The 20,906-nt window shown below is 42.2% G+C and overlaps 1 protein-coding gene and 1 pseudogene across 3 annotated transcripts in view; one reads left to right on the top strand and one right to left on the bottom strand.

The window, feature by feature from the left end:
* The window catches only part of L2HGDH (L-2-hydroxyglutarate dehydrogenase), a 106,806-nt gene that overhangs the window by 73,741 nt on the left and 12,159 nt on the right, over positions 1–20,906 (bottom strand). The window lies entirely within an intron of this gene.
* On the top strand, positions 10,130–13,790 carry LOC119531477 (annotated as a pseudogene).

The raw sequence follows: 20,906 nt of genomic DNA, 5'->3' as shown, positions 1-20,906 counted from the left end.
AAGACAACAGAAAATTACAATCTATACCAGGAAAAACGAAGATATGGCCCAGTAAAAGTAATAAATTTACACATCAATCAAGATACATTTGAGGCATTGTTTCACGTTAATGAAAAAATCTATTAATGATTTCCAAAGAAATATGTTAAATCAAAAACCAAATCAACAAGTTCAGGGAAGATACAGCAAAAGAGATGAAGGCTATAAAGAAAACACTGGCAAACACAAGGTAGAAATCGAAAGTTTGAAAAAACAACGGGCAGAATCTATGGAAATAAAAGGCACAACACAAGAGATGAAAAACACAATGGAGACACACAACAGTATATTTCAAGAGGCAGAAGAAAACACTTAGGAACTGGAGAACAAGACAACTGAAAGCCTACACACAAAATAACAGATAGGGAAAAGAATGGAAAAATATGAGCAACATCTCAGAGAACTGAATGACAACATGAAGTGCATGAATGTACATGTCATGGTGTCCCAGAAGGACAAGAGAAGGGAAAAGGGGCTGTGATGGTTAGGTTCGTGTGTCAACTTGGCCAGGTGATGGTACCCAGATGTCTGGTCAAGCAAGCACTGGCCTAACTGTTGCCATGAGGACATTTGTGGCTGGTTAATAAACCAAGAAGTTGGTTTATTAAATCATCAGTCAATTGGCTACAGCTGTGACTGATGATGTCAACGAAGGGCATGTCTTCCACAATGAGAGAACGCAGTCAGCTGGATTTAATCCAATCAGTTGAAGACTTTTAAGTGAGACAGACAGAGGACCTTCACTTCTTCTTCGGCTGACCAGGGAAGTGTTTCCTGAGGAGTTCATTGAAGTTGCCAGTTCGTTTCCTGAGGAGTTCATCAAATATGTTCACTGAGGTTGTGTTTGCTGCCTGCCCTACAGAATTTGGACTCATGCATACCCACAGCTGTGTGAGACACTTTCATAGATATTATATTTATAGATATCTCTCATTGATTCTGTTTCCCTAGAGAACCCTAACCAATACAACTTGGTACCAGGAGTGGTTCTTGAGAAATAGAATCTTAAAATGGGCTTTTACAAGTGGTTTTCTACCTGATTAGATTCAAAGGCACTAATGACTCCATTTCCAATAATCAAGGGGGCACTGACAGTCCATGGCATGAATTGGCAATGGAGATACACAAAATAGCACAGTTGATTCTCCTAATCATACTCTTATACGAAGCAAGGCTCTGGGTGACAGTGTTTCTGACACCTTTACAGAGTTTTGCAGAATTAAGAGGTATAATGATGCTGGCTGGCTGTTCTTAGATATGTTAGATAAAATTATAAGGGAAAGGGATGAGCAAAAGGCTTCAAATTTAAAACTTAAGCACCGTATGACAGATGTGAAGGTTTCTATGTCAGCCCTGAAAGAAAATCTTATTTCCTGTGGCTGCAGACTTGAGATTTCTGAAAACAAGATGTAGACTCTCATTGTGCGAGTAGTAGATTTACAACGTAAACTAAAATCTCAACCTCTCAGGGTGTCTGCAGTTAAAGTAAAGGCATTAATTGGAAAAGAATGGGATCCTGAAACTTGGGATGGGGACACATGGATTGATAATAATGGCAGCGAGGACACGGGATCCCTGGATTCTGCTGAGTCACCATTAGATTAGAGGAAACAGTCCCCCCATCTCCAATCTGCCCTGAAGAAGCAGCTTCCCCACCTCCAGTCTGCCCTAAGGAGCCTGCCATCCAACCTCCACCTAAGGAGATTAACCCTTCAGTGCCTGTTAATCCTGCAATCACCTCCCCTGAGGAAGCAGCCCTCACTCCTCTGTCTGGAGAGATTAATCCTGTTTTACAAGATAAAGATGCAACAGAATGTCCTAAGGTAAATGACTTGTAGGATACTTCTAATTCTTTTTATGATCCACCCCCACCACCAATCTTTGCTTCAAAACCTGTAACTAGACTAAAGTCCCAACAGGTGCTGAAGGGTGAGGTACAAAGTGTGACCCATGAGGAAGTACACTATACTCCAAAAGAACTATAAGACTTTTCCACCCTATACACACAGAAGCCAGGGGAATATGTGTGGAAATGGATATTAAAGGTGTAGGATAATGGTGGAAGGAATATAAGGTTGGATCAGGCTGAATTTACTGATATGGGCCCACTAAGCAGAGATTCTGCATTCAATGTTGTAGTTTGGGGGGTTTGAAAGGGCATTAACAGTTTGTTTGGGTGGTTGGCTGAAACATGGATCAAAAGGTGGCCAGCATTACTGGAGGCTGAAATGCCAGAACTGCCCTGGTATAATGTAGAAGAAGAGATTCAAAGGCTTAGAGAGATCGGAATGTTAGAGTGGATTTATCATGGAAGACCTGCTCACATACCCCTGGAATGTCCAGAGGACACACCTTTTACCAGGACTGTGAGGAATATATTTGTGAGACTAACTCCATCATCTCTGAAGAGCTCTGCAGTCGCCCTGCTCTGTAGGTCAGATATTACTGTAGGAACTGCTGTCACTGAGCTGGAATTCTTAAACACAATGGGGATAATCAGATCCCGAGCCGGCAGAAGCCAAATAGCTGCAGTTAATTACCACAGACAAGGTAGGCATGGCTACCATACTGGAACACAGGCTCAAAGCAGCAATCAAAATAATATGACTCACAGAGACTTATGGCATTGGCTAGTAGATCATGGAGTACCAAGTAGTAAAACAGATGAGCAATCGACTAAATTCTTGTTTGAACTATATAAGCAGAAGAATTCTCGGTCAAGTGAAAAAAAGTCTCCACTGAATTACAAAAACAGAGAGTCACAGCCCTTTAATCAATTCCCAAACTTGAGACAGTTTACAGATACTGAGCCCCTTGAATGAGAGGAAGGCTGGGTACCCTTGGGGAAGGACCCTGTCACACTGCCAAAAATTTATACTGTTAATCTTCCTCCCAGTCTTCTCCAGGGGAACCTATGGCCTTTTACCAGGGTAACTGTGCACTGTGGAAAAGGAAATGATCAGATATTTCATGGATTATTAGACACTGGTTCAGAAGTGACATTAATTCCAGGAGACCCAAAACGTCACTCTGATCCACTAGTGAGAGTTGGAGCTTATGGAGGTCAGGTGACTGATGGACTTTTAACTCAGGTCTGTCTCACAGTGGGTCCAGTGGGTCCCCAGATCCATTCTGTGGTTATTTCCCCAGAGCCAGAATGCATAACTGGAATAGACATACTCAGCAACTGGCAGAATCCTCACATTGGTTCCCTGACTCATGGAGTGAAGGTTATTATGGTGGGAAAGGCCAAGTGGAAGCCACCAGAACTGGCCCTGCCTAGCAAAATAGTAAACCAGAAGCAATACTGGATTCCTAGAGGGATTGCGGAGATTAATGCCACTCTCAAGGACTTGATGGGTGGTAATTCCCACCATATTCCCATTCAATTCTCCTATTTGGCCTGTGCAGAAAACAGATGGATCTTGGAGGATGACTGCAGATTATCGTAAGCTTAACCAGGTGGTGACTCCAATTGCAGCTGCTGTTCCAGATGTGGTATCACTGCTTGAGCAAATCGACACATCCGCTGGTACCTGGTATGCAGCTATTGATCTGGCAAATGTTTTTTTCTCAATAGCTATTAGTAAGGACCACCAGAAACAGTTTACATTCAGCTGGCAAGGCCAGCAGTTTTCATTCATTGTGCTACCTCAGGGTTATATCAACTCTCCAGCCCTATGATGTAATATTATCCACAGGGATCCTGATCATTTCTCCCTCCCACAAGACATCATACTGATCCATTATATTGATGATATCATGTTGATTGGACCTACTGAGCAAGAAGTAGCAACCACTCTAGATTTGTTGGTAAGGTATCTGTGTGGCAGAGGATGGGAGATAAATCCAACAAAAATACAGGGGCCTTCCACCTCAGTAAAATTTCTAGGTGTCCAGTGGTGTGGGGCCTGTCAAGATATCCCTTCTAAGCTGAAGGATAAGCTGTTGCATCTGGCCTCTCCTATGACCAAAAAAAGACACACAATGCTTAGTTGGCCTCTTTGCATTTTGAAGACAACATATTCCTCATTTGGGTGTGCTACTCTGACCCATTTACCGAGCAACCAGAAAAGCTTCTAGTTTTGAGTGGGGACTAGAACAAGATGAGGCTCTGAGACAGGTCCAGGCTGCTGTACAAGCTGCTCTGCCGCTTGGACCATATGATCCAGCTGACCCAATGGTGCTGGAAGTGTCAGTGGCAAATAGAGACGCTGTTTGGAGCCTTTGGCAGACTCCTATAGGAGAATCACAAAGCAGGCCCTTAGGATTTTAGAATAAAGCTTTACGATCCTCTGCAAATAACTACTCTCCACTTGAGAAACAGCTGTTGGCTTGCTACTGGGCCTTAGTAGAGACAGAACACTTAACCATGGGCCACCAAGTTACCATGAGACCTGAGTTACCTATCATGAGCTGGGTGTTGTCTGACCCACCAAGCCATGAAGTTGGGCGTGCACAGCAGCATTCCATCATAAAAGGGAAATGGTATATACGAGATAGAGCTTGAGCATGTCCTGAAGGCACAAGTAAGTTACATGAGGAAGTGGCCCAAATGCCCATAGCCCCCACTCCTTCCACCTTACTTTCTCTTTCCCAACCCTCAGCTATGGCATCTTGGGGTGTTCCTTACAATCAGTTGACTGAGGAAGAGAAAACTTGGGCCTGGTTAACAGATGGTTCTGCACGACATGCAGGCACCACGTGAAAGTAGACACTGCAACCCCTTTCTGGGATATCCCTGAAGGACAGTGGTGAGGGGAAATCCTCCCAGTGGGCAGAACTTCGAGCAGTGCACCTGGTTGTTCACTTTGCTTCGAAGGAGAACTGGCCAGAGGTGCATTTGTATACTGCTTCATGGGCTGTTGCTAATGGTTTGGCTGAATGGTCAGGGACTTGGAAGGAACATGACTGGAAAATTGGTGACGAAGAAATCTGGGGAAGGGGTATGTGGATAGACCTTTCTGAGCGGGCAAAAAACATGAAGATATTTGAGTCCCATGTGAATGCTCACCAGAGGGTGACTTCAGCAGAAGAAGATTTTTAATAACCAAGTGGATAAAATGACCCGTTTGGTGGATACCAATCAGCCTCTTTCCTCATTGCCCAATGGGCTCATGAACAAAGTGGTCACGGTGGTAGGGATGGAGGTTATGCATAAGCTCAGCAACATGGACTTCCACTCACCAAGGCTGACCTGGCCACAGCCACTGCTGAGTTCCCAATCTGCCAGTGGGAACACTCAGAGACTCACACTCAATCCCCGATATGGCACCATCCCCAAGGTGATCAGCTTGCTACCTGGTGGCAGATTGATTACACTGGACCACTTCCATCATGGAAGGGGCAGCAATTTGTTCTTATTGGAACAGACACATACTCCGGATATGAGTTTGCCTTCCCTGCACGAAACGCTTCCGCCAAAACTACTGGATCTGTTGACTTACCGAATGCCTTATCCACCATGATGGTATTCCACACAGCATTGCTTCTGACCAAGAAATCCACTTCACAGAAAACGAAGTGAGGGAATGGGCACATGCTCATGGAATTCTCTGGTCTTACCATGTTCCCCATCATCCAGAAGCAGCTGGGTTGATAGAACGGCGGAATGGCCTGTTGAAGACTCAATTACAGCGCCAACTAGGTGGCAATACCTTGCAGGGCTGGGGCAGTGTTCTCCAGGAGACTGTGTATGTTCTGAATCAGCGTCCACTCTATGGGGCTGTTTCTTTCATAGACAGGATTCATGGGTCCAGGAATAATGGGGTGGAAACAGGACTGGCACCACTCACTATCTTTCCTAGTGATCCACTAGGTAAATTTTTGCTTCCTGTCCCTGAAAGCTTAAGCTCTGCTGGTCTACAAGTCTTTGTTCGAAAAGGAGGAGTGCTTCCACCAGGAAACACAGCAATAATCTCATTGAACTGGAAGTTAAGACTGCCACCTGGCCATTGTGGGCTTCTTATGTCTCTGAATCAACAGGCAAGAAAGGGGATTACTCTACTGGCTGGGGTGACTGATCCTGACTATCAAGGGGAAATAGCACTGCAACTACACAATGGAAGTAAAGAAGAGCTTTCCTGGAATACAGGAGATCCCCTAGGGTATTTCTTAGTACTACCATGCCCTGTGATTAAAGTCAATGGAAAACTGCAACAACCCAATCCAGGTAGGACTACCAATGGCCAAGAAACTTCAGGAATGAAGGTTTGGGTCACCCTACCAGGCAAAGAACCACATCCAGCTGAAGTGCTTGCTGAGGGTAAAGGGAACATGGTATGGGTAGTGGAAGAAGGTAGCGATAAATATGAACTATGGCAACATGACCAGTTACAGAAATGAGGACTATGATGGCATGAATATTTCCTCCTTGTTTTGTTAGGATTATGTTTGTATTTGTTTGTAAAGCAAATATCTTTGCTTTCTTCTCTGTCTTATCCCCTTACCATATGACATAAACTTTATTGTTCATTTTGCTGTATTTAAGCTAAAGGAAATAAATTTTAAAAGTTAATGTCGGGAGGCAGGGCAAGATGGCAGACTGGTGACCTGTATGTTTTAGTCACTCCTCCAGGAAAGTAGGTAGAAAGCCAGGAACTGCGTGGACTGGACACCACAGAGCAATCTGTCTTTGGGCATACTTCATACAACACTCATGAAAATGTCGAACTGCTGAGATCAGCAAAATCTGTAAGTTTTTGCGGCCAGGGGACCCGCACCCCTCCCTGCCAGGCTCAGTCCCGTGGGAGGAGGGGCTGTCAGTTCCGGGAAGGAGAAGGGAGAACTGCAGTGGCAGATCTTATCAGAAACTCATTCTACTGATCCAAACTCCAACCATAGATAGACTGAGACCAGACACCAGAGAATCTGAGAGCAGCCAGCCCAGCAGAGAGGAGACAGGCACAGAGAAAAAAAAACAACACGAAAAACTCCAAAATAAAAGCGGAGGATTTTTGGAGTTCTGGTGAACACAGAAAGGGGAAGGGCGGAGCTCAGGCCTTGAGGCGCATATGCAAATCCCTGAAGAAAAGCTGATCTCTCTGCCCTGTGGACCTTTCCTTAATGGCCCTGGTTGCTTTGTCTATTAGCATTTCAATAACCCATTAGATCTCTGAGGAAGGCCCTTTTTTTTTTTTTTAATCCTTTTTTTCTTTTTCTAAAACAATTACTCTAAGAAGCCCAATACAGAAAGCTTCAAAGACTTTCAATTTGGGCACGTCAAGTCAAGAGCAGAACTAAGAGAGCTCTGAGACAAAAGGCAATAATCCAGTGGCTGAGAAAATTCACTAAACACCACAACTTCCCAAGAAAAGGGGGGTGTCCGCTCACAGCCATCATCCTGGTGGACAGGAAACACTCCTGCCCATCGCCAGCCCCATAGCCCAGAGCTGCCCCAGACAACCCAGTGTGACGGAAGTGCTTCAAATAACAGGCACACACCACAAAACTGGGCGTGGACATTAGCCTTCCCTGCAACCTCAGCTGATTGTCCCAGAGTAGGGAAGGTGGAGCAGTGTGAATTAACAAAGCCCCACTCAGCCATCATTTGAGCAGACTGGGAGCCTCCCTACACAGCCCAGCAGCCCAGAACTGCCCTGGGGGGACGGCACTCACCTGTGACATAGCACAGTCATCCCTCAACAGAGGACCCGGGGTGCACAGCCTGGAAGAGGGGCCCACTTGCAAGTCTCAGGAGCCATACGCCAATACCAAAGACTTGTGGGTCAGTGGCAGAGACAAACTGTGGCAGGACTGAACTGAAGGATTAGACTATTGCAGCAGCTTTAAAACTCTAGGATCATCAGGGAGATTTGATTGTTAGGGCCACCACCCCTCCCCGACTGCCCAGAAACACGCCCCACATACAGGGCAGGCAACACCAACTGCACATGCAAGCTTGGTACACCAATTGGGCCCCACAAGACTCACTCCCCCACTCACCAAAAAGGCTAAGCAGGGGAGAACTGGCTTGTGGAGAACAGGTGGCTCGTGGACGCCACCCGCTGGTTAGTTAGAGAAAGTGTACTCCACGAAGCTGTAGATCTGATAAATTAGAGATAAGGACTTCAATAGGTCTACAAACCCTAAAAGAACCCTATCAAGTTCAGCAAATGCCACGAGGCCAAAAACAACAGAAAATTATAAAGCATATGAAAAAACCAGACGATATGGATAACCCAAGCCCAAGCACCCAAATCAAAAAACCAGAAGAGACACAGCACCTAGAGCAGCTACTCAAAGAACTAAAGATGAACAATGAGACCATAGTAGGGGATATAAAGGAAATCAAGAAGACTCTAGAAGAGCATAAAGAAGACACTGCAAGACTAAATAAAAAAATGGATGATCTTATGGAAATTAAAGAAACTGTTGACCAAATTAAAAAGATTCTGGACACTCATAGTACAAGACTAGAGGAAGTTGAACAATGAATCAGTGACCTGGAAGATGACAGAATGGAAAATGAAAGCATAAAAGAAAGAATGGGGAAAAAAATTGAAAAAATCGAAATGGACCTCAGGGATATGATAGATAATATGAAACGTCCAAATATAAGACTCATTGGTGTCCCAGAAGGGGAAGAAAAGGGTAAAGGTCTAGGAAGAGTATTCAAAGAAATTGTTGGGGAAAACTTCCCAAATCTTCTAAACAACATAAATACACAAATCATAAATGCTCAGCGAACCCCAAATAGAATAAATCCAAATAAACCCACTCCGAGACATATACTGATCACAGTGTCAAACACAGAAGAGAAGGAGCAAGTTCTGAAAGCAGCAAGAGAAAAGCAATTCACCACATACAAAGGAAACAGCATAAGACTAACTAGTGACTACTCAGCAGCCACCATGGAGGCGAGAAGGCAGTGGCACGATATATTTAAAATTCTGAGTGAGAAAAATTTCCAGCCAAGAATACTTTATCCAGCAAAGCTCTCCTTCAAATTTGAGGGAGAGCTTAAATTTTTCACAGACAAACAAATGCTGAGCGAATTTGCTAACAAGAGACCTGCCCTACTGGAGATACTAAAGGGAGCCCTACAGACAGAGAAACAAAGAAAGGACAGAGAGACTTGGAGAAAGGTTCAGTACTAAAGAGATTCGGTATGGGTACAATAAAGGATATTAATAGAGAGAGGGAAAAATATGGCAAACATAAACCAAAGGATAAGATGGCCGATTCAAGAAATGCCTTCACGGTTTTAACGTTGAATGTAAATGGATTAAACTCCCCAATTAAAAGATATAGACTCGCAGAATGGATCAAAAAAAATGAACCATCAATATGTTGCATACAAGAGACTCATCTTAGACACAGGGACACAAAGAAACTGAAAGTGAAAGGATGGAAAAAAATATTTCATGCAAGCTACAGCCAAAGGAAAGCAGGTGTAGCAATATTAATCTCAGATAAAATAGACTTCAAATGCAGGGATGTTTTGAGAGACAAAGAAGGCCACTACATACTAACAAAAGGGGCAATTCAGCAAGAAGAAATAACAATCGTAAATGTCTATGCACCCAATCAAGGTGCCACAAAATACATGAGAGAAACACTGGCAAAACTAAAGGAAGCAATTGATGTTTCCACAATAATTGTGGGAGACTTCAACACATCACTCTCTCCTATGGATAGATCAACCAGACAGAAGACCAATAAGGAAACTGAAAACCTAAAGAATCTGATAAATGAATTAGATTTAACAGACATATACAGGACATTACATCCCAAATCACCAGGATACACATACTTTTCTAGTGCTCACGGAACTTTCTCCAGAATAGATCATATGCTGGGACATAAAACAAGCCTCAATAAATTTAAAAAGATTGAAATTATTCAAAGCACATTCTCTGACCACAATGGAATACAATTAGAAGTCAATAACCATCAGAGACTTAGAAAATTCACAAATACCTGGAGGTTAAACAACACACTCCTAAACAATCAGTGGGTTAAAGAAGAAATAGCGAGAAGGGGCCGGGGCGAGGAGCGAAGAGGCCGGAGGGAGAACGCGGAGGGGAGGGGGGCGGGAGGGGGGTGGGGGATCCCGAGGCACTCGCGGCCCGGAGTCTGTGAGGCCCGGGAGCAGCGCCAGTCGTCCCGCCTAGCCACAACTTGCCCAGACGAGACAGGCTTCATCCTGCGCCCTGGAAAAAAAAAGCCGGCTCGCCTCTACTAGCTCTGCTTCTCCTCCGCCTCCACGGGCACCGCCTGCGCGACTTGCGCCCCTGTAGTCCGGATCCCCTTTGTCGTCCCCATCTGCCTGCAGCGCCCGGCGCCCGCCGAGGAGCCCGCAGCTAGATGCTGGGGATATAACCGTGAGCGAGAGGGAGCACAATCCTTGTTGCCGCTGAGCCTGCAGTCCAGTGGATGGAACTGACAGTCCACCTAGCTACCAGGAAATTAAAAAAAAAAAAAAAAAAATTCCTGATGGTCCAAGCAGGGCCTCGCTGGCCACTGAGGAATGCCTGGCTTTTCTTCAGCCATCCTTCTCTGTGGTAACCACAGGCAGCCCCAAGAAACCCCAAGAATGAGAGGCCCGAAATCTGCAAGGAGCTGCTAGAAATGTTTTCAATTTTCCGGAAAACAGAATGCAGCCCGGATATAAGTTTGTAAGGGCCCTGGGCGCGCGCTGACCTCGCGCGGGGCGGGCGCCCTTTGCTGCCGGTACGCCCGGGGGCGCTGTCATAGCAACGGCCTGGACGCCCAGACTTTAGGCCGCCGCCGCCGCCTCCGGGGTCCCGGCCTTCTCCAGCTCGCAAGGAGTGTGGCGGCGGCGGCCCGGATTGGCGAGACCAGCCCCCCTCCTTGGATGCAACCAGAGGCGGCGCACTAGCTTCCAAGCATGCCCTTCCAGAAGCATGTGTACTATCCGCTGGCCAGCGGCCCGGAGGTTCCGGCGGCCACTGCCGCCTCTGCGGCGGGCGCGGCGAGCGCAGCCGCCATGGCCTGTGTTCCCCCCACCGCGGCTTCGGGGTCCCTGCCCTTCTTCCAATTCCGACCGCGGCTGGAGAACGTGGACTGGCGGCGGCTGAGCGCCATCGACGTGGACAAGGTGGCGGGGGCCGTGGACGTGCTCACACTGCAGGAGAACATCATGAACATCACCTTCTGCAAGCTGGAGGACGAGAAGTGTCCGCATTGCCAGTCGAGCGTGGACCCGGTGCTGCTGAAACTCATCCGCCTGGCACAGCTCACGATTGAGTACCTGCTGCACTCGCAGGACTTCCTCACCTCGCAGCTGCACACCCTGGAGGAGCGGCTGCGCTTGACCCTGGCCGACTGCGAGCAGAGCAAGAAGCTGGTCACCAAACAGGCGGGGGAGATCAAGTTACTCAAGGATGAGTGTAAACGCAGGAAAAAGATGATCTCCACCCAGCAGCTGATGATCGAGGCCAAAGCCAGCTATTACCAGTGTCATTTTTGTGACAAGGCTTTTATGAACCAAGCTTTCCTGCAAAGTCATATTCAACGCCGCCATCCTGAAGATTCTCACCTTGAGTATAAGAAAAAGGTGCAGACCGATAAGCTCCAGGATGAAATCAACATATTGAAGGAACAGCTGCAGCTCACCAAATCTCAGTTAGAGGCGGCACAGCATGCACATGCGGTCAGATTCTCTAAGGAGTATGAAATGCAAAAAACAAAAGAGGAAGAATTTCTGAAGTTGTTTGATAGATGGAAAGAAGAAGAAAAGGAGAAACTAGTTGATGAGATGGAAAAAGTCAAGGAGATGTTTATGAAGGAGTTTAAAGAACTAACTTCCAAGAATTCAGCATTAGAATATCAATTGTCAGAAATACAGAAGTCCAATATGCAGATCAAGTCAAACATAGGCACATTAAAAGATGCACATGAGTTTAAAGAAGACCGTCCTCAGTATCCTCAGGATTTCCAAAATGTGATGCAACTTCTTGATAGTCAGGAAAGCAAGTGGACAGCTCGAGTTCAAGCCCTTCATCAAGAACACAAGAAAGAAAAGGGTCGGCTCCTTTCACATATAGAGAAACTTCGAACCTCAATGATAGATGATCTAAATGCAAGTAATGTTTTCTACAAGAAAAGAATAGAAGAGCTAGGCCAGAGACTCCAGGAACAGAATGAGGTGATTATTACTCAGAGGCAGCAGATTAAAGAGTTTACCAGTAAACCATTAAACAGTGTCAGTGAACCCAAAGCCTGGCAAACTTTCGAACCTAAGACACCTGCCCCAGCCGTACCTGTGAATGCTCCAGCACCACAGACTTTGGATGCTAAATCAGGTCTAACAATAGCACCTGAACAGGCATTCGCATCACACATACTGGAACCAATAGAAGAACTTTCAGAGGAAGAAAAAGTAAGGGAAAATGAACTCAAATTAAATAACAGCAAGGTACATTTAAGGAAAGCTTTGAAGAATAATCCCTCCCTCACTAAGGAAATAAGAACTGTCTTGGAACAGAGCTTGGTGGAGAAACTGGAAACCTTGGGAATTAATACAGATATACGTGGTATCCCAAGTGATCACTTGAATAGAGTGCTGAGAAATGTGGAATCAGCAAGACATGAAAGAGAAAGACAAATACCTAACATTCAGCAAATTCGAGAATTCCTTGAATATCAGGTCAGCTGTAAAATTGAGGAGAGAACATTACTGTCTTCAGATAAATGCAGTATTTCTCAAATGGATACCCTTGCAACTGGAGAAAGATCCAAAGCAATGCAACATTCTTCCAAAAGCAGACATTTGATTAGACAAAGACCAGTTTTTACTGATAGAACATCTGTTCCAAAAATTCGGAAAAATATCCTAGAAGATAATTTTCCCGGAAAGCCATCTACTATTACGACCCCTCCCTTTAGTTCAGAGGAGGAATTGGATGATGATGACTTCGTACAGACATATGCATCCCCAGACTTACCTCCTCTGCAATCATCTAAAAGCAACAAGGGTAGCTTTGCAATGAATACTGCCAAAAGTGACACTGACTGGACCAAAGAGAGTGAAATTGAGGACTCTGATGTTTCTCCCAAGCCTGCAGGAACCGCCATTAAAACACTAACTGAAAAAGTTGAAAAAACAGTTACAAATCACAGAAATGTTAATAAACTAGTTGGTGGTATTAATGTTGCTGAGGCATTCATCAAAGAAGAAGAAATACCAGAAGGACTAAAGTGTGCAGATGTGGATGAGGATGACTGGGACATATCATCCTTAGAGGAAGAAAAATCTTTGGGGGAAAAAACTGGGAAAGAACAGAAGGAACCTCCACTGGTGAAGAATGAATCAAATTCTACTCACATACCAAGTGCCTGGGGTGCATCTAATGCTAGAGGGCCAAAGGGAGAAGGACTTCAAGAAAATGAATCAAGCACATTAAAAAGCAGCCTGGTAACTGTGACTGATTGGAGTGACTCCTCAGATGTATAACTAGAATTCCAAATGTCAGAAGATTCTTCCAGAAGCCAACAGTATTTCAGTGTCACAGCATTTTAAGCTCATGCCTTATAGTATTTCCCACAATAACAAGGAAGCTTATTCAGAGAACAAGGCTCTCTTTAATGGCATCTAATACAGTATTAAACAAGATTGTCAACAGTATTTGGAAGCATATAAAGGTGTTCAAGTCTTCAGTTGCTTAAAAATAACATGTCATCAAAGTCATAAAAAGCTTCAGAATGGTAATCTAGTGTTAAGTGTATTTTTTTCAAATAGTTTTTAAGTGAATTTTTTCTTTTTTAGCTTATAGCAGGTTTTGGTTTGAATTATTGAACTTTTTAAAAAGATTTACTTTTTTATGTAAATCATCACATATGGAATGTGATATAAAATTCTGTTAGTATCCTCAAAATTGAATTAGTGGAATCAGTGAAACCTTAAGAGTAGACTGGTTATTTTTCATATGTAAGTTTTCAAATTATAATATAGCTATGCCCATTGTAAGCACATTTTCCTGAAATACCTTCATCATATGCAGTACTGAGCCACTGTAAGCATGTTGCTGTTAAAACAATTATTTTAGAAGTTAAATACTATTTCTGGAGTATAACCTTTAATTTGGATATTTTATGAATAAAATGTAGCTATTTTAAGTGCCAATTAATTTATCAGAATATAAATAGAAAAGATTAAGTAATTACTGAATTCATGTTTATGTAGAGTTTTATTTTAAAAACTTTTTAAATGTAAAACCCAAATTATAAAATACCTCAAAAGAAATTTAGTTATATTCTTGAGCAATGACATTGTCAGAGGTTAGAAAATTCATATGAGCTGTTTTTGCATTTTTTTATACTTTGTGGTACTATCTGTAGTCTGTTTCCAAAAAAGTAACAATTTAAATGAAAAAAAAAAAAAAAAAAAAAAAAAGAAGAAATAGCAAGAGAAATTGTTAAATATATAGAGACGAATGAAAATGAGAACACAACATACCAAAATCTATGGGATGCAGCAAAAGCAGTGCTAAGGGGGAAATTTATAGCACTAAATGCATATATTAAAAAGGAAGAAAGAGCCAAAATCGAAGAACTAATGGATCAACTGAAGAAGCTAGAAAATGAACAGCAAACCAATCCTAAACCAAGTAGAAAAAAAGAAATAACAAGGATTAAAGCAGAAATAAATGACATAGAGAACAAAAAAACAATAGAGAGGATAAATATCACCAAAAGTTGGTTCTTTGAGAAGATCAACAAGATTGACAAGCCCCTAGCTAGACTGACAAAATCAAAAAAAGAGAAGACCCATATAAACAAAATAATGAATGAAAAAGGTGACATAACTGCAGATCCTGAAGAAATTAAAAAAAAATTATAAGAGGATACTATGAACAACTGTATGGCAACAAACTGGACAATGTAGAAGAAATGGACATTTTTCTGGAAACATATGAACAACCTAGACTGACCAGAGAAGAAATAGAAGACCTCAACCAACCCATCACAAGCAAAGAGATCCAATCAGTCATCAAAAATCTTCCCACAAATAAATGCCCAGGGCCAGATGGCTTCACAGGGGAATTCTACCAAACTTTCCAGAAAGAACTGACACCAATCTTACTCAAACTCTTTCAAAACATTGAAGAAAAGGGAACACTACCTAACTCATTTTATGAAGCTAACATCAATCTAATACCAAAACCAGACAAAGATGCTACAAAAAAGGAAAACTACCGGCCAATCTCCCTAATGAATATAGATGCAAAAATCCTCAACAAAATACTTGCAAATCGAATCCAAAGACACATTAAAAAAATCATACACCATGACCAAGTGGGGTTCATTCCGGGCATACAAGGATGGTTCAACATAAGAAAAACAATCAATGTATTACAACACATTAAAAACTCGAAAGGGAAAAATCAATTGATCATCTCAATAGATGCTGAAAAAGCATTTGACAAAATCCAACATCCCTTTTTGATAAAAACACTTCAAAAGGTAGGAATTGAAGGAAACTTCCTCAACATGATAAAGAGCATATATGAAAAACCCACAGCCAGCATAGTACTCAATGGTGAGAGACTGAAAGCCTTCCCTCTAAGATCAGGAACAAGACAAGGATGCCCGCTGTCACCACTGTTATTCAACATTGTGCTGGAAGTGCTAGCCAGGGCAATCCGGCAAGACAAAGAAATAAAAGGCATCCAAATTGGAAAAGAAGAAGTAAAACTGTCATTGTTTGCAGATGATATGATCTTATATCTAGAAAACCCTGAGAAATCGACGATACAGCTACTAGAGCTAATAAACAAATTTAGCAAAGCAGCGGGATACAAGGTTAATGCACATAAGTCAGTAATGTTTCTATATGCTAGAAATGAACAAACTGAAGAGACACTCAAGAAAAAGATACCATTTTCAATAGCAACTAAAAAAATCAAGTACCTAGGAATAAACTTAACCAAAGATGTAAAAGACCTATACAAAGAAAACTACGTAACTCTACTAAAAGAAATAGAAGGGGACCTTAAAAGATGGAAAAATATTCCATGTTCATGGATAGGAAGGCTAAATGTCATTAAGATGTCAATTCTACCCAAACTCATCTACACATTCAATGCAATCCCAATCAAAATTCCAACAACCTACTTTGCAGACTTGCAAAAGCTAGTTATCAAATTTATTTGGAAAGGGAAGATGCCTCGAATTGCTAAAGACACTCTAAAAAAGAAAAACAAAGTGGGAGGACTTACACTCCCTGACTTTGAAGCTTATTATAAAGCCACAGTTGCCAAAACAGCATGGTACTGGCACAAAGATAGACATATAGATCAATGGAATCGAATTGAGAATTCAGAGATAGACCCTCAGATCTATGGCCGACTGATCTTTGATAAGGCCCCCAAAGTCACTGAACTGAGCCATAATGGTCTTTTCAACAAATGGGGCTGGGAGAGTTGGATATCCATATCCAAAAGAATGAAAGAGGACCCCTACCTCACCCCCTACACAAAAATTAACTCAAAATGGACCAAAGATCTCAATATAAAAGAAAGTACCATAAAACTCCTAGAAGATAATGTAGGAAAACATCTTCAAGACCTTGTATTAGGCGGCCACTTCCTAGACTTTACACCCAAAGCAGAAGCAACAAAAGAGAAAATAGATAAATGGGAACTCCTCAAGCTTAGAAGTTTCTGCACCTCAAAGGAATTTCTCAAAAAGGTAAAGAGGCAGCCAACTCAATGGGAAAAAATTTTTGGAAACCATGTATCTGACAAAAGACTGATATCTTGCATATACAAAGAAATCCTACAACTCAATGACAGTAGTACAGACAGCCCAATTATAAAATGGGCAAAAGATATGAAAAGACAGTTCTCTGAAGAGGAAATACAAATGGCCAAGAAACACATGAAAAAATGTTCAGCTTCACTAGCTATCAGAGAGATGCAAATTAAAACCACAATGAGATACCATCTAACACCGGTTAGAATGGCTGCCATTAAACAAACAGGAAACTACAAATGCTGGAGGGGATGTGGAGAAATTGGAACTCTTATTCATTGTTGGTGGGACTGTATAATGGTTCAGCCACTCTGGAAGTCAGTCTGGCAGTTCCTTAGAAAACTAGATATAGAGCTACCATTCGATCCAGCGATTGCACTTCTCGGTATATACCCGGAAGATCGGAAAGCAGTGACACGAACAGATATCTGCACGCCAATGTTCATAGCAGCATTATTCACAATTGCCAAGAGATGGAAACAACCCAAATGTCCTTCAACAGATGAGTGGATAAATAAAATGTGGTATATACACACGATGGAATACTACGCGGCAGTAAGAAGGAACGATCTGGTGAAACATATGACAACATGGATGAACCTTGAAGACATAATGCTGAGCGAAATAAGCCAGGCACAAAAAGAGAAATATTATATGCTACCACTAATGTGAACTTTGAAAAATGTAAAACAAATGATTTATAATGTAGAATGTAGGGGAACTAGCAGTAGAGAGCAATTAAGGAAGGGGGAACGATAATCCAAGAAGAACAGATAAGCTATTTAACCTTCTGGGGATGCCCAGAAATGACTATGGTCTGTTAAATTCTGATGGATATAGTAGGAACAAGTTCACAGAAATGTTGCTATATTATGTAACTTTCTTGGGGTAAAGTAGGAACATGTTGGAAGTTAAGCAGTTATCTTAGGTTAGTTGTCTTTTTCTTACTCCCTTGTTATAGTCTCTGAAATGTTCTTTTATTGTATGTTTGTTTTCTTTTTAACTTTTTTTTTCATACAGTTGATTTAAAAAAGAAGGGAAAGTTAAAAAAAAAAAAAGAAAGAAAGAAAAACAAGGAAAAAAAAAAAGATGTAGTGCCCCCTTGAGGAGCCTGTGGAGAGTGCAGGGGTATTCGCCTAACCCACCTCCATGGTTGCGAACATGACCACAGACATAGGGGACTGGTGGTTTGATGGGTTGAGCCCTCTACCATAAGTTTTACCCTTGGGAAGACGGTTGCTGCAAAGGAGAGGCTAGGCCTCCCTATATTTGTGCCTAAGAGTCTCCTCCTGAATGCCTCTTTGTTGCTCAGATGTGGCCCTCTCTCTCTGGCTAAGCCAACTTGAAAGGTGAAATCACTGCCCTCCCCCCTACGTGGGATCAGACACCCACGGGAGTGAATCTCCCTGGCAACGTAGAATATGACTCCCGGGGAGGAATGTAGACCCGGCATCGTGGGACGGAGAACATCTTCTTGACCAAAAGGGGGATGTAAAAGGAAATGAAATAAGCTTCAGTGGCAGAGAGATTCCAAAACGAGCCGAGAGGTCACTCTGGAGGGCACTCTTACGCACACTTTAGACAACCCTTTTTAGGTTCTAAAGAATTGGGGTAGCTGGTGGTGGATACCTGAAACTATCAAACTACAACCCAGAACCCATGAATCTCGAAGACAGTTGTATAAAAATGTAGCTTATGAGGGGTGACAATGGGATTGGGAAAGCCATAAGGACCACACTCCACTTTGTCTAGTTTATGGATGGATGAGTAGAAAGATAGGGGAAGGAAACAAACAGACAAAGGTACCCAGTGTTCTTTTTTACTTCAATTGCTCTTTTTCACTCTAATTATTATTCTTGTTATTTTTGTGTGTGTGCTAATGAAGGTGTCAGGGATTGATTTAGGTGATGAATGTACAACTATGTAATGGTACTGTAAACAATCGAAAGTATGATTTGTTTTGTATGACTGCGTGGTATGTGAATATATCTGAATAAAATGACGATTAAAAAAAAAAAAAAAAAAAAAGTTAATGTCACCCAAGGACTTGCACCATACTCTGGAGAGATTTAGTACGTTTCCAGTTGTATGCTGCACAGCTGAGTATTGTTAGGCAAAATATATGTCTGTTATTGTTACCTACTTAGAGATAAAGTATGGTTTTAGGTGATGTGTATAACTGCCAAGTTGACAAGGGGTGGACTGTGATGGTTAGGTTCATGTGTCAACTTGGCCAGGTGATGGTACCCAGCTGCCTGGTCAAGCGAGCACTGGCCTAACTGTTGCTGCAAGGATGTTTGTGGCTGGTTAATAAATGGCTGCAGCTGTGACTGATGATGTCAACGAAAGGCATGTCTTCCACAATGAGAGAATGCAGTCAGCTGGATTTAATCCAATCTGTTGAAGACTTTTAAGCAAGACAGATAGAGGACCTTCACTTCTTCTTCGGCTAACCAGAGAAGTGTTTGCTGAGGAGTTCATTGAAGTTGCCAGTTCGTTTCCTGAGGAGTTCATCGAACACATTCGTTGAACTTGCCAGTTCGTTTCCTGAGAAGTTCATTGAACATCTTCACTGGAGTTGCCAGTTTGCTGCCTGCCCTACGGAATTCAGACTCATGCATACCCACAGTTGTTTGAGACGCTTTTATAAATCTTTATATTTATAGATATCTCTAATTGATTCTGTTTCCGTAGAGAACCTTAACTAATACAGGGGCAGAAGCAATAATAGAGGAAATAATCAATGAAAAATTCCCATCTCTCATGAAAGATATAAAATTACAGATCCAAAAAGCACAGCATACCCCCAAACAGAATAGATATGAATAGGCCTACGCCAAGACAATAATCAGATTATCAAACGTCAAAGACAAAGACAGAATCCTGAAAGCAGCAAGAGAAAAGCGATCCATCACATACAAAGGAAGTTTGATAAGACCATGTGCGGATTTCTCAGTAGAAACCATGGAGCCATGAAGGAAGTGGTGTGATACATTTAAGATACTGAAAGAGAAAAACTGCCAACCAAGAATCCTATATCTGGCAAAACTGTCCTTCAAATATGAAGGAGAGTTTAAAATATTCTCTGACAAACAGACAATGAGAGAGTTTGTGAACAAGATACTAAAGGGGACACTACAGACAAATAAGAAAAGACAGGAGTGAGAGGCTTGGAACCCAGTTTTGGATGATGGTAGCACAGCAATGTAAGTACACTGAATAAAGATGACTGTGAATATGGTTGAAAGAGGAAGGTTAGGAGCATGCGGGACACCAGCAGGAAAGAGGAAAGATAAAGACTGGGACTGTATAACTCAGTGAAATCTAAAGTGCTCAATAACTGTGATAAAATCTACAAATATGTTTTTACATATGGAGAACAATGAATGTCAATCTTGCAAGGTATTAAAAATAGCGAGGTATTGGGGAAAAACACAATCAATGCAAATTAGAGACTATAGTTAACAGAAACATTGTATTATGCTTCCTTTAACATAACAAAGGCAATATACCAAAGCCTTTAAGAGGGGGACAAAAGGGAAGGGTTTCGGCCTCTTGGCATTGGTGATGTTGTCTGACTCTTTTATTCTACTTTAGGTGAACTCTGTCTTTCCTTTTGTTGCTTTTTAGCTGTCATGTTTTTTTTTTCCTCTTTCTTTTTCATCTCTCTGCCTTCTTTGACTCTTCCTACTTCTTTGTGGAAGAAATGGAGATATCCTTAAATAGATAGTGTTGATGGTGGTGAATACATAAATATATGACTATACAGGGAATCATCAATTGTTTACTTAGGATGGAAAGTATGGTGGGTCAACAAAACCATTTAAAAAAAAAACCAACTGATGGAGAAACCTTGGGGGCACTACATTGACTGAAATAAGTCAGACACATAAGGACAAATATGCATGTTCTCACTGACATGAACTAATTATAATAGATAAACTCACAGACATGAAATATAAGGAACCAGGATATAGAAAGAGATTAAAGAATGGGGAGCAGTTGCTTATTATGAGCAGAATGTTTAACTAGGTTGAAATTACGTGTTTGGAAATGGACAGAAGTGACGGTAGCACGTTATTGTTGAGAATAACTAACAGTGCTGAATGGTATGTGAATGTGGTGGAAAGGGGAAGCTTAGAGTCACG

This window comes from Choloepus didactylus, chromosome 4, assembly GCF_015220235.1.
Source record: "Choloepus didactylus isolate mChoDid1 chromosome 4, mChoDid1.pri, whole genome shotgun sequence".
In the NCBI taxonomy this organism is placed as follows: domain Eukaryota; kingdom Metazoa; phylum Chordata; class Mammalia; order Pilosa; family Megalonychidae; genus Choloepus; species Choloepus didactylus.
This window is presented reverse-complemented; position numbering and strand designations above follow the sequence as displayed.